This window comes from Schistocerca serialis, chromosome 3 (genome assembly GCF_023864345.2).
Source record: "Schistocerca serialis cubense isolate TAMUIC-IGC-003099 chromosome 3, iqSchSeri2.2, whole genome shotgun sequence".
NCBI classification, from domain to species: Eukaryota; Metazoa; Arthropoda; class Insecta; order Orthoptera; family Acrididae; genus Schistocerca; species Schistocerca serialis.
The window spans coordinates 114,643,251-114,657,345 of record NC_064640.1 but is presented as its reverse complement, the minus strand read 5'-3'; the positions used below and the strand labels follow the sequence as shown (position 1 = coordinate 114,657,345).

At 44.7% G+C, this 14,095-nt stretch overlaps 1 protein-coding gene and 1 non-coding gene across 3 annotated transcripts in view; both read left to right on the top strand.

Moving 5' to 3' along the window:
- The window catches only part of LOC126469803 (MAM and LDL-receptor class A domain-containing protein 1-like), a 1,070,274-nt gene that overhangs the window by 879,744 nt on the left and 176,435 nt on the right, over positions 1-14,095 (top strand). The gene's annotated exons all lie outside the window — the stretch shown is intronic.
- Trnat-ugu (transfer RNA threonine (anticodon UGU)) lies at positions 12,316-12,389 on the top strand. Its single transcript has one exon. It is a non-coding gene; the product is annotated as a tRNA-Thr (tRNA).

Below are 14,095 nucleotides of genomic sequence, written 5' to 3'. Positions count from 1 at the left end.
TTTGTAATAACCCTGTATTTGAGGTGGTACGTATACTGCCAACAATTGAGTTTCGAGTCCTATCGCGACCAATACACCGTGACATTGTCGGAGCCGTAGCTTTACAAAGTGGAAGAGGTCATGGTTAAACAGACCATTCTCCGTGCGATAGTGAAAAAAAAAGAGAAAAAAAAAGAACGGTTAACAGACTAGTTTGGCGAAAACATTTTAAGTAAAAAATTCTTTGCATTTTATTCTACTCACGAGTCTGGTGCAAGTCTTTCAAATGGACGCCACTAGCGTTAGTAATCGATCATTATGGAAGATGTTTCTTAAGCGAGGTTTCACTTTCTTTTGATTACATTGTAAAATACACATAGCAAGTAAATCGTATAAAATATTTTTATTTAAAGGCAATTTAAAGAAAATACAATACCTGGTGTACATAATGATATTGGATATTTTAGTTGTAACTGATGTATAAAAATATATGTAATTAATTTATATCTTGAAAACTCACAGTATTAGAGTATTCACGCAAAGAAATTTAACATCTTAATGATAATTAGTGACTTTTATGTAGCTGTAACTTTCCTTTCATAATTACCTCCAGTTGTGGATCAAGTTTATTGGTAGAGATAATCATCAGCGACTTCAAATGCTCATCGCTTAATTTTGATCTGTAAATACTTTTTGCGTGTTTCATTTTGGAGAAAGTTTTTTCACACAAATAAGTAGTGCCAAATGCGGAAAAAAAAATCACGGACAAATTCATGTAAATTTTGAAACTGTGTGGATGGAAGACACTTATAAAATTCCAGTAATGTTGACTTTGAATGTTTTTCTTTAAAAAAGTCGCTACATTGCAAATCAATAATTTCAAACTGAAGTCCTGCGAGTAACGCTTCTACATCGACGTCAAAGGGATTTTGAAATATCTTGATATCGTTTGAATTTGCATCGATATCTGAAAAACGTGATTCAAAATTAATTTTTAAAGCGTACGAAGCTTCAACTGCGAAAGTTACAGGAAACGGAATATCAGTTTGCTGACTGAATGTTTGGCATGTATTAAAATGCCTGAAGCATACTTTGTTCAACTGAGATTGAAACAAAACAATCTTTTGTCGAAAGGACTAAACATGCGTGTATAAATCAGGTAGAAGCTGGTTTTCACCTTGCAATTTTAAATTAAGGTCATTCATATGTTGAGTTAAGTCTGTATAAAATGCTAGCTTCCATAACCACTCACCGTTCCGTAACTCAGCCAGAGGGTGATTCCTTTCGTTCAAAAAAATTTCAATTACTGTTCGGAGTTCAAAAAAACGGGTCAGAACTTTACCGCAGCTAAGCCAGCGCACTGCAGTATAATATGACAAGTCGCTTTCCTCAATATCTTCAAGAAACTCGCGGAACTGGCGATGGTTGAGTGCATGGGATCTGATATAATTAACAACTGAAATAACTGGCTTTAAAACTTCTGACATATCTAAATGTTTTCCACACAAAGACTGTTGGTGAATAATACAATGCACTACTAATGGTTTTAAGCCACCGTCATTTTCTACGGCCTTAGAAACGAGAGCAACAACACCTTTATTTTTCCCACACATGTTTTTGCCACCATCAGTTGTAATACATTTTAATTTCTTCCACTGAAGATTGTTTTTCTGAACTGCCCTTTCAACTCCTTTAAAAATATCTTCGCCAGTGGTCGTCCCGTGAATACTGTGTACATCAAGGAGCTCTTCATACACTTCATAGTTTTTGTCAATCCCTCGAATAAAAAGTAGTACTTGAGCAGTATCTGATACATCTGTTGACTTATCCACGACCAAAGAGAACCAGTCTAAGTCTTGATTTTTGTCGCGCAGTTGTGCTGATATATTTTGTGCAATGTCACCTATTCTTCGAGCCACAGTGTTTGCCGACAAACTTATGTTTTTAAATAAATTAACTTTTTCTGGACTCATTTCTTCTGCTGTTCCAATAATGCCGTTCTTAATTAATTCACCGTCGGTAAATGGCTTACACTGTTTCGTTACTAAATGAGGCACACGAAAACTAGCACGAGTTGCTGCATGTTGTTTGGCATTTACTTTCTTAAACAGTGACTTCTGGGTTTTTAGTTGGCGCTTCAGAGACTCATACATTTCTAATCGTTCGCATCCTGTAGACTTGGAGTAATTCTGAGAGTGCTTAGTCTCATAATGACGTTTTATATTGTATTATTTGAAGACTGATATTGCTTAATTGCAAATAACACACATTGGTTTGTTGCTTGACTCCACCAGGAAATATTGACATCCCCACTGCTCTTTAAAAATTCTACATTCACTGTCAATATTTCGTTTCTTTTCCATATTTGTACAGAACTTCACAAAAGATTGTAACCTGAAAATAAAATTGTGCTATTTAATGCTAATAAAACTAGGAAGTAGTCTGCCTAAATAAAATGTAGTTAATTTATTTTTAAGGTCCTTTAATCACTAAATTAAATACTCACAGAAACACTGTAGTTCCACTAAAAAACACAGTGAAAAAATACTCAAGTCGTGCTATACATATTTCGATTTTCTGATTTTCCTTGTCTCTTCGAATTCAAACTTTGAATTGTCCCACACTTCGTCGTCTCACCTGCTAGTACAGCGCATAAAACACTAAAAAACTCGTGAGACTCTCGCAACATAGACACAATCACGCAACAGAACTACCAAATATATGCTTTGTCTCTGCTACTCGCTACAAGACTAAGTAACTAAACTTATTGTTGCACCTCTTGAAATAACAATGCGTTGACATACTCTTCCTCTGTTACGTCTTGCAGCAATAGTGTTGCTAACAATGATTTTGAGATTTCGTTAACTTTGCAGGACGCTTTCGTGAAGAATGAGCAGTGAGATACTTTTTTGTCGGTGAAATTCGCCAGAATAAAATACGCCAGAATTTCGGCCAGGTACGTCCACCAATCAAAATTATGTAATTAAATAAAAATCGTAGTTCGTTTCAGTGCTAGCTATTCCCACAACCTTAGATTTTGGCGATTTCATCTTTTCTTTAGCCTTACATTACGGTGATCATGGAATGCTAGGGTGCTTTAATCCCACTAGGTAGATCTTGGCCCTTATGACTTCGTGGAGGAGTCAATGTGGCCCGCAGACCAAAAAGTTTGGAGACCCCTGCTCTAAGTCATTGGTCTCTAATCTCAAAATATTCCGCTTAGAATCCTCTAGCTACTGTATAAGTCTGATCATAATGGTTTGGAGCACCTTGCATGATTACTTGTATTGTTTTCTGCCAGAAAGAGTTACTGCAGACAGCTAAATTAAAAAAGGACGAAGATGTACTGACACCCAGATTCAGGTATTCCGTCAGTCACATGTATCTCAAATCGACTGTTAGGGATTGTGAAGTAATTACGAGCCGTATTCGGAAAGTAAGGTCCGATTAAGCGCGAAATGGAAACCAGTGTGAAAATCCGATGGAACTTTGCACAGATGTGTTGGGCAGTGTCTTTAAGAGTGCCTGTCGATCGCTTCACGTCGCTCTTTGCAGTTCAGAGCGCAAAGCGATCACGTAGAAATTCCTATAATACCAGTGTCTCCCACCAAGTATATGGATCTGGTGAAAGATTTCGCCAGAAGCTATGCAGCCCACATAACATAAATGTCACGCGTTTCTTTCTTCAAGAAAACTTTCAGCCGCATTCTGCAGGCTCCTGCAGCGTTTTCGATGCGAAATGTTTGATCACGCATAATACAGCCGTTAATTGGCTCCCTCCGTTGTTCATCTCTGCTCACATGAACCGCTGGCTACGAAGACAATATTTTGGCACAAACAACGAAAGGTCAACCAGCGTAGAGAACTGGCAGAAAACACAGGCGGCTCACATTGGTTCAAATGGCTCTGAGCACTATGGGACTTAACATCTGAGGCCATCAGTCCCCTAGAACTTAGAACTACTTAAACCTAACTGACCTAAGGGCATCACACACATCCATCCTCAAGATAGGATTCGAACCTGCGACCGTAGCGGTCGCGCGGTTCCAGACTGAAGCGCCTAGAACCTCTCGGTCACAAAAGGCCGGCCACAGGCGGCTGCTTTTTGTGACGAGGGTACTGTAAAGTTTGTACAACGCTACGAAAAATGTCTAAGTCGGAGCGGCGACTATTTGGAGAGGTAGCTGGAAAGTATGGCTGACTGTTGTGAATAAAAATTTTTTGATTTTCACTGTGGTTTTCATTTCGCGACCGATGAGACCTTACTTTCCGAACAGCCCTCGTAGTATATGATGCATCGCTCACACCGACACAGGGAAAACAGTGATCAAAGTTTACAGAAGTTTATTGACCTTGGAAATTAACGTCTGTTTCGACGATAATAATAAAATCATAGTTACCAGTGTCTCACAGGTATGAAGAGTTGACACTTTGGTGATTCCAGAGTCTGGAAAAGTAACAGTTAGGATGTTAATTGACAGATACACTTACATGGAAAACATTCTAAGTCCGATGAAGATGCCCTGAATATCACTAGCGTAGAAACAGAAAAGGATATCCTGGATACAGTCTGATTGCACCATGGGAAACAATTTTTTTTTCTTTATTGGATTTCAATCCCCCCTCCCCCAAAGCGGGGTGGACAGGCTGGCAGCAGTGTAATATGCTCCTCTACAGCTTACAGAAAAGTTAAAAAACATAATGAGAATAGAAATAAACAAGAAAAAAGGGCGATAAAACGGTGACATTGTAAAAAACTGTAAAATGGCGGTAAGTTGTGGAACTTAAAATATAAAAACACTGCGGTGACGGTGCGGAGGAGGACACACAAGAAGTAAACAGGCACAATTAAAAAAACACAGCGACAGTCTGGTTTCTGTTCGCATGAGATAAGAAACAAAACTAGCGACAGTATGGCGGCTGTTCGCAACACTGACAGGAGACGCACAACATTGAACACTCACTTATAACAGCACTATACAGGTGACACAGCGGCAGATGGGGGAGGGGGGTGGGAGGACCAGGACCCATGAGGGGGAAAGGGGGGGAGGAGAGGAAAAGAAAAAAGGGGGAGCCAATGGAGGGAGGGGGATATAGAAAGGGTGGCTGGGAGGGCCCGAGGAGGAGTGGGAAAGGCAGGGGAGGGGTGGGCAGAAAGGACTCGGGGGAGAGAAGGGAGGCAGAGAGAGGGTAGGCAGGGAAAAAACTGGATGGAAGGGTGGGGGGAAGAGGGAGCCCAGGGAAACGACAGAGCAAAGGAAGGGGAGGTGAGGATCAGAGTTGATAGGAGGGATAAATGGAGGGAGAGATGGCATCATCTGGGAGGGGGAGTTGACGGAAGCCACCTTGGGAAAGGAGGAAAACAATGACGAATGCTGAATACAGCTGCGCCGGTCCATACGATGGACTTCGAGAGCGTCCTAAAAAGATGGAGCGAGTCGCACCCACCCGAAGGCTAGAAGAGGCATTCGATGCCGTAAGAACTGACCTGTGCAGCTCTGGCGCCAACCTTTATAGCGGCCGGAGGTGGAATACTAGTGACACTATTTTATAGTCACGTGTGGGGCGGCCGTGAATAGGTCCCATGGAAGTGACGGCCTCTGCTAGCGCTGGTACCGCCTGGAATCCGTCCGTTACTGCGACAGGGCGAGTTCGTGACGCAGAGGCGTGCAGTGAAAATGTAGGCTGCATGCGTGCCTGAGGTGCTCGAAGGGATACCGATCGCTTTTACGAAGATCTACCGTATAGCAGTACGGAATAGTCACTGTGAAGTAGAACATCAGAGAAGCATCAAATATAATCATCACATCGACAGGTTTAAGAATGTAATTGATAGTGACTGCATAACCCTAAAGAATACTCTGGGAAACAGTTGTCGAACATTCTTTCCAGCTTTTGAAGAGGACGTCCCATGCAGCACCGATACTAAAGTCAGTCCACCACGATACGGTGGTTCATGGTAGTATTTGTGCCCACAAGGCACTGATCACAAGAACGCATTGCAAAATATATGTAAGAGTGAGACACAGAACTGTCAGTGTTCTGTAGAATATTATTACAAGACTTCGTGAAATTATTATTCACGGTACGAGACATGGCTCTCAGACGGATATGTATCGATATGGCGAGTGGCTGACGTAAGGTGTAGTGACCATGGATTTCGCTGAAGGTGCTGCGATAACATGGGGCAATTTGTCCAGGTTTGTTTATGAAGCATTAATTTAGATCCACTGCAAAATAAAGTATCATGTTTCCCAAACTGTAGTAACAGTTAGGAACAGGACATTTTCTGTATAGGTATGAGAGCGCTCCTCAGGATAAAGCAAGAATCGTCGTACCGCGAATAGACGAAAGCCAAGTGTAGCTGCTGAAATGGCCTGCTCAAATCCTTGAGTTGAATCTCATCAAACATCCTTGGATGTAAATCGAGTGACGGTTGCCTCTCAGACCAATTGGCTCAGAAAATGACAAAAAGTATTTATTACCCTGTCACTCCAAAAAGTTTCGAAATTGGATTACTAAATAGTTTCTATCAGTTGAGAAAAACGTACGGAACGTTCACATAACCATGTGAAATTGTCCGAAAAATTCCTTCTTTGGGATGTTGTTCCACTCACTCGTCACATTGAATTTAACATCGGTTATGTAGTCAAAGCTTTGACCTTTCAGGTGAATATCTGTGTTTCGCCGTTTTGTGGTAGGTTCTTATTGATAACACCACGTCTCGTCACCTGTAATGAGTTTCTCCCAGAGAAGCACTGCCGACGTTCTTCATTTCAATCAAGTTTCGGCCGTCGTCCACGCATCGTTGTTTTTGATCGGAGGTCAAGAAGTCTGGGACAAACTTCGCATACGCTTTCCTCTCCTTCGAAACATTCTGGAGAATGTCTTGAACACTTGTTTTAGATACGTTGCTCCTTTTCAGTTTGTGACACAGCGTTGACACACTACGGCACCACACCCACTTCTTAACGCTGTGTGTTCACAACTGACTTGTCAAATGCACATCTGTTGTTTACGTTATTAATACAAGCTGCCACCGCAGTTGCTGCGCTGATGTCATTTATACGACGGGGATCAAATAAGTCTCGGAGTTTTTTGGACAGCCGGTGCATGCTTCAGTAAGGATGGCTCCGAAGTCCGTTATCGGTGTATCAGAACTGAAAATCTTTCCCGAAGTTTAAACACTGAAATACACCGTCCACTCACATTAATGTGAACACTTCTCAAAATCCTGAATAACCACCTTTTGTTGCCCGGACCGGTGTGAGTCGAACAGGAGAGAGTGAACGATGTTCTGGAAGATACCGCCAGGGATGCGGAGCCAAGCCAACTCCAGTGACGTGGCCAGCTGGGCCGGGTTTCTCGGTTGAGGATCCATGACGCGTATAGCCCGATCGATGTCGTCCCACAGAATCTCGATTGAGTTTAAATCCGGGGAGTCTGGTGGCCAGCGGAATACGGTTAACTCATCATGGTGCTCTTCGAAACACACACGTGCATGGAGCGCTGAGTGACACGTTGCATTTTCCTGTTGGTAGATCCCATCGGGCCGAGGACTGGTTCAAAATGGCTCTGAGCACTATGGGACTTAACTTCAGTCCCCTAAAACTTAGAACTACTTAAACCTAACTAACCTAAGGACAAGAAACACACACATGCCCGAGGCAGGATTCGAACCTGCGGCCAGCCGGGCCGAGGGAAAACTAACTGCATGTAGAGCTGGCCATGGTCCCCAAGGACAGATGCATTATTGTGTTGATCCATTGTGCCTTCCTGAAGGACGAGGTTACCTAGGGAATGCCAAGAAAATATTCGCTAGACCATAATGCTACCTCCTCCAGACAGGACTTTTCCGAAGATTGTTGCAAGATGTTCACTTTCAGACGCTTCACGACGTACACAAAAATGGCCATCTGTCCGATGGAATATAATACGTGACGCATCTGGATAGGCCACCTAGCGTCCCTCAGTGGAAGTCCAGTTGTGGTACTGGCATACAAATTCCAGCCTTCTTCGCCAATGAGCAGTAGTCAACATGGGTGCATGAACCTGGCGGCTTCTGCAATGGCCCATACACAACAACGTTCGCTGAATGGTGGTTGAGGAGACGCTGTTGGTAGCCCCTTGGTTCATATGGGCGGTCGGTTCCTCTATAGTTGCACATCTGTTCACCTGTACACATCTCCGCAGCCGTTGTTCAGACCAGTCACCTATGGCCGTTGCGCACCACAGTAACCTCGATGCTTGTTTTGGACAGCTCCATTTTGCCATGCACGGTATATTTTAAACTCGGCGGCACGCGAACAGTTTACAAACTTAGACGTTTGTGAAATGCTTCCACCCTTCACATGAAAGCCAATGAGCGTGCCGATTTGGACGTCATATAAATCGCTCCCTTTCCGCATTACAACAACGACTACACGCATTATATACCCTCCACTGCTAGTGCTGCCACCGGCGGTCTGTGAGTCGTCATCGCATGTTGACGTCGCATATAGGCGATGGTCACATTAATGTGACTGTAACGTGCAACAGCAAAAGGAAGTTCTTCACAATATTAGTTAGAAGGCTGGCTATCTTGGAACTAGTAGCAACTGAGCTCCGGAGACATTTGGGCACATCATATGTATTGACGTTTTGGGAACTATTGTGTGAAGAACCGACGAGATTAAACATTTGTAACTCTGTGTCCAAGGTGGCCACTGAAACGCATCACGATGGTATGAGTTTTGACGATATTATGGCTCTGAGCACTATGGGACTCAACTGCTGAGGTCATTAGTCCCCTAGAACGTAGAACTAGTTAAACCTAACTAACCTAAGGACATCACAAACATCCATGCCCGAGGCAGGATTCTAACCTGCGACCGTAGCGGTCTTGCGGTTCCAGACTGCAGCGCCTTTAACCGCACGGCCACTTCGGCCGGCTTTTGACGATATTCTTTGCAGTAAGTTATTTTAATACGTGACGCCACTTGTAAGCATAGATACACTACTGGCCATTAAAATTGCTACACCTCGAAGATGACGTGCTACAGATGCGAAATTTAACCGACAGGAAGAAGATGCTGTGATATGCAAATGATTAGCTTTTCAGAACATTCACACAAGGTTGGCGCCGGTGGCGACACCTACAACGTGCTGACATGAGGAAAGTTTCCAATCGGTTTCTCATACACAAACAGCAGTTGACCGGCGTTGCCTGTTGAATCTTCGTCGTGATGCCTCGTGTAAGGAGGAGAAATGCGTACCATCATGTTTCCGACTTTGATAAAGGTCGGATTGTAGCCTATAGCGATTGCGGTTTATCGTATCGCAAACATTGCTGCTCGCGTTGGTCGAGATCCATGACTGTTAGCAGAATATGGAATCGGTGGGTTCACGAGGGTAATACGGAACGCCGTGCCGGATCCCAACGGCCTCGTATCACTAGCAGTCGAGATGACAGGCACCTTATCCGCATGGCTGTAACAGATCGTGCAGCCACGTCTCGATCCCTGAGTCAACAGATGGGGACGTTTGCAAGACAACAACCATCTGCACGAACAGTTCGACAACATTTGCAGCAACATGGACTATCAGCTCGGAGACCATGGCTGCGGTTACCCTTGACGCTGCACCACAGACAGGAGCGCCTGCGATGGTGTACTCAACGACGAACCTGGGTGCACGAATGGCCAAACGTCATTTTTTCGGATGAATCCAGGTTCTGCTTACAGCATCATGATGGTCGCATCCGTGTTTGGCGACATCGCAGTGAACGCACATTGGAAGCGTGTATTCGTCATCGCCATACTGGCGTATCACCCGGCATGATGGCATGGGGTGCCATTGGTTACACGCCTCAGTCACTTCTTGTTAGCATTGACGGCACTTTGAACAGTGGACGTTACATTTCAAATGTGTTATGACCCGTGCCTCTACCCTTCATTCGATCCCCGCTAAACCCTACATTTCAGCAGGATAATGCACGACCGCATGTTGCAGGTCGTGTAAGGGCCTTTCTGGATACAGAAAATGTTCGACTGCTACCCTGGCCAGCACGTTCTCCAGATCTCTCACCAATTGAAAACGTCTGGTCAATGGTGGCCGAGCAACTGGCTCGTCGCAATACGCCAGTCACTGCTCTTGGTGAACTGTGGTATCGTGTTGAAGCTGCATGGGCAGCTGTACCTGTACACGCCAACCAAGCTCTGTTTGACTCATTGCCCAGGCGTATCAAGGCCGTTATTACGGCGAGAGGTGGTTGCTCTGGGTACTGATTTCTCAGGATCCATGCACCCAAATTGCTTGTAAATGTAATCTCATGTCAGTTCTAGTATAATATGTTTGTCCAATGAATACCCGTTTATCAGCTGCATTACTTCTTGGTGTAGCAATTTTAATAGCCAGTAGTGTAGTTAATCTCAAGCATATCGAATTGTTGAGCACTTGAAAAGTACCCAGTAGAAGCAAGCAGAAGTAAAGATTCACATGTACGTATTGACGCATAGCTCGTCCTATAAAGAAGCTACCGAGCACTTTGCTGCAGTGGTTAGCACATTGAACTCGCATACGGGAGGACAACGGTTCAAACCTGCGTCCAGCCATCCGGATTTAGGTTTTCTGTCATTTCCATAAATCGCTTCAGGCTAATGCCGAGTAGGTTCCTTTGAAAGGGCACGGCCGACTTCCTTCACCATCCTTCCCAGATCTGATGAGACCAATGACCTCGCTGCTTGGTCCCCTCCCCCAAATTAGCCAACCAATAAAGTAGCTAAAATCGTCGGGCTGGAAACACAAAATCCTAAAAACAAAAGTTACGCTGTGGAAACATCGAAGATCGCATCAGTGGCAATACCTTCGGAAAAGAAAGTGAAATCAGTACTTAACTTTCAGTATTTTACCGAAATATTTGTGAAGATTAATAATATATTGTCTAGCGTTTTGAAAACAATGGAGAAAATAACTGAAGTACAAAGAATTCGGCACCGCTATGTGAAATATGACTGATCGACGCAGGAACATACGTCAATCATTTCACCAAGCGTTCACCATGCTACACTGATCAACCAGAACATTATGACCACCTACCTATTAGCCGGTATGTCCACCTTAGGCAGGGATAACAGCGGCGACGCGTCGTGGCATGGAAGAAATGAGGTCTTGGTTGTTCACTGGAGGGAGTTGGCACCACATCTGCATACACGAGTCACTTAATCCCGGTAAATTTCGGGAAGGGGAGCGATGACCTCCGACGCCACATTCAGTCATATCCCATGTGTTCGGACGGATTCAAATCAGGCGAGGAGGGTGAAAGGGGCAGCACATCTATTGAAACTCACCACTGTGTTTATCGAACCACTCCATCACACTCCTGGCTTTTACCCTGTTAACAAATGCCACTGCCGTCGGGAAACATGATCGTCATGAAAGGGTGTACGCGGTCTGCGGTCTTCAATCAGTGTACGATACTCCTTGACCTTACTGGTGCCTTGCCCGTACTGCACTGGGCCCATGGATGCACAAGAGAATGTTCCTCAGAGCACAGTGAAGCCGCGTTCCACAGTACAGGTACCAAGGAGCTGTTCCCCTGGAAGACGACGGATTCGAGCCCTCCCGTCGGCATGATGACAATAGTATTGGGATTGAAACTTACTGGCAGATTAAAACTATGTGCCGGACCAAGACTCGAAGTCGGGACCCTTGCCTTTCGCGGGCACTTGGAGACGAGGTACTGGCGGAATTAAAGCTGTGAGGACGGGGCGCGAGTCGTGCTTGGGTAGCTCAGCCGGTAGAGCACTTGCCCGCGAAAGGCAAAGGTCCCGAGTACGAGTCTCGGTCCGGCACACAGTTTTAATCTGCCAGGAAGTTTCATGTCAGCGCACACTCCGCAGTAGAGTGAAAATTTCATTCTAGTATTGGGATCCATCAGACCATGCAACCCTCTACCACTGTATCAGCGTCCAGTACCGATGGTTATGTGCCCATTCCAGTCGTAGTTTCCGATGCTGTGGTGTTAACATACACGGGTCGTCAATTCGGAGACCCATCGTTGGGAGTATCCGGTGCACTGTGTGTTCAGACACACTTGTACCCTCCCCAGAATTAAAGTCTGATGTTAGTTGTGCCACAGGTCGCCACCTGTCCTGTTTCACCAGTCTGCCCAGCCTACGACGTCAAACATCATTAACGAAGGGTGGCCGCCCTCTTACGGGAATCGGCAACGCGCCGCGAGTAATGAGTATAATGGGCGGGGGCACTACGAATGTAGTGCGGGACAATACGTTGAGAATGTGGGTTTCGCGGGAGGCGTGCCAGAGATAAATCCCTGCAGTCGCGCTATCCTCTGTGTCCTCGGTGGCTCAGATGGATAGAGCGTCTGCCATGTAAGCAGGAGATCCCGGGTTCGAGTCCCGGTCGGGGCACGCATTTTCATCTGTCCCCCTTGACGTATGTCAACGCCTGTAAGCAGCTAAGTGTGTTCATTTCATCGTAATTTCATTCTAACGAGCTGCATGGTCACCGATGGTATCTGTTCTTTCGGACATGTCCGAAAGAACAGATACCATCTTAGTATATATATACAACCCCACGACGTCTGAACGTGCCTTCACATTGGTTTAGACAGTTGTTGAAGACACTCGCCACAGCACTAATCGAACACCCGGCAAGTCGTACAGTTTCCGAAATCCTCGTGGCGAGCTTCCGGTCTATTACAATGTGCCCTCGGTCAAACTCAGATAGATAGCACGCTTTCCCCATTCTACACACGGATAGCTCGCTCACTGATACTACATGCACCGTGCGTACGTCTGGCTCAGGTCATTCCTTCTCAGGTGACGCTGCTACCGCCTGGATTGGTTTATACCGATAGTAGGTCGGTGGTCATAATTTTCTGGCTTATCAGTGTATATCTCACATAGTGAGACGCCTAAGATACACCACGTTCTAAATCAACAAGAGAAAAGTTTATTACAACACAAAAGGGCATTGGCAAAACAAAAACTTTTTCTTACGTAACTTAATACCAAACTCTCTCAGTATTTTTATCAGGAGTTCACTCGGAAAATAACAAAGTGAATTAAGATGACGAGACGTAGAGACTAATCCTACGAAGTTTCCCACTGGAAGGGAAGGAGTGTACTCGGCGGCAGCTGGCCGAAGGTACTTTGCGAGACGACATTGCAGAAGTTCAAAGTTGCTCGGTAGTGGTACCAACAGGGCTCTGATTGAAGGGCTAGGATTAGCCAGCACACGAGTTGGCTCAGAGCGTCGGCCGAGAACGGCCAATGAGGGGTTTTATTGTTATTTCAATCCGTCATATCGGGGACGGGCTGGCAACGGACAAAAACCACTCTTCAGCCAAAGCTTATAAAAATTGTACTTAAAAGTGGTTAAAACCTATAAAAGAGATAACAGCAGATGATTTTGTAAAAAATACATAGGGGGACGATAGTGACGGTGACAATGAACGAGGGCCGGCCGGAGTGGCCGAGCGGTTCTAGGCGCTTCAGTCTGGAACCGCGCGACCGCTACGGTCGCAGGTTTGAATCCTGCCTCTGGCATGGATGTGTGTGATGTCCTTAGGTTAGTTAGGTTTAAGTAGGTCTGCGCTCTAGGGGACTGATGACCTCAGATCTTAAGTCCCATAGCGCTCAGAGCCATTTGAGATAAACGAGGTTTTGTAAAGTATACACAGATAAAAATACTGATGGTTTTTAAAACTTGTTTGACGATTTTATACTACAGTTAAAATACAGTCAGCTTTGAACGTGAATGATGCCATGGTGTAATGGTGATGCAAGGTGACATACGAAGAAATTGTTATAACGAAGGTACGATGAGGAATATGACTGTGGGACCCTGTAGAATCACAGGTAGCGGGTAGAAGTCAACTGATGGCTCTCGATCTTCCGCCATAATCGAGTCCATCAACATGAGGTGGCAAATATGAGGTATCCAAGGAGGTGGAAACGTGGGTTCTACTATGTCAAGGCTGATTGGTAGCTACAACAGGAAAACACAATTAATTAGCATGAGTACAAAATAAGAAAGTATTTATTACTTAACCTTGCTGTAGTCCATGATCAGCTGGTTGACAATTTTAGAAGACGCGACTAAAAAAAATTGT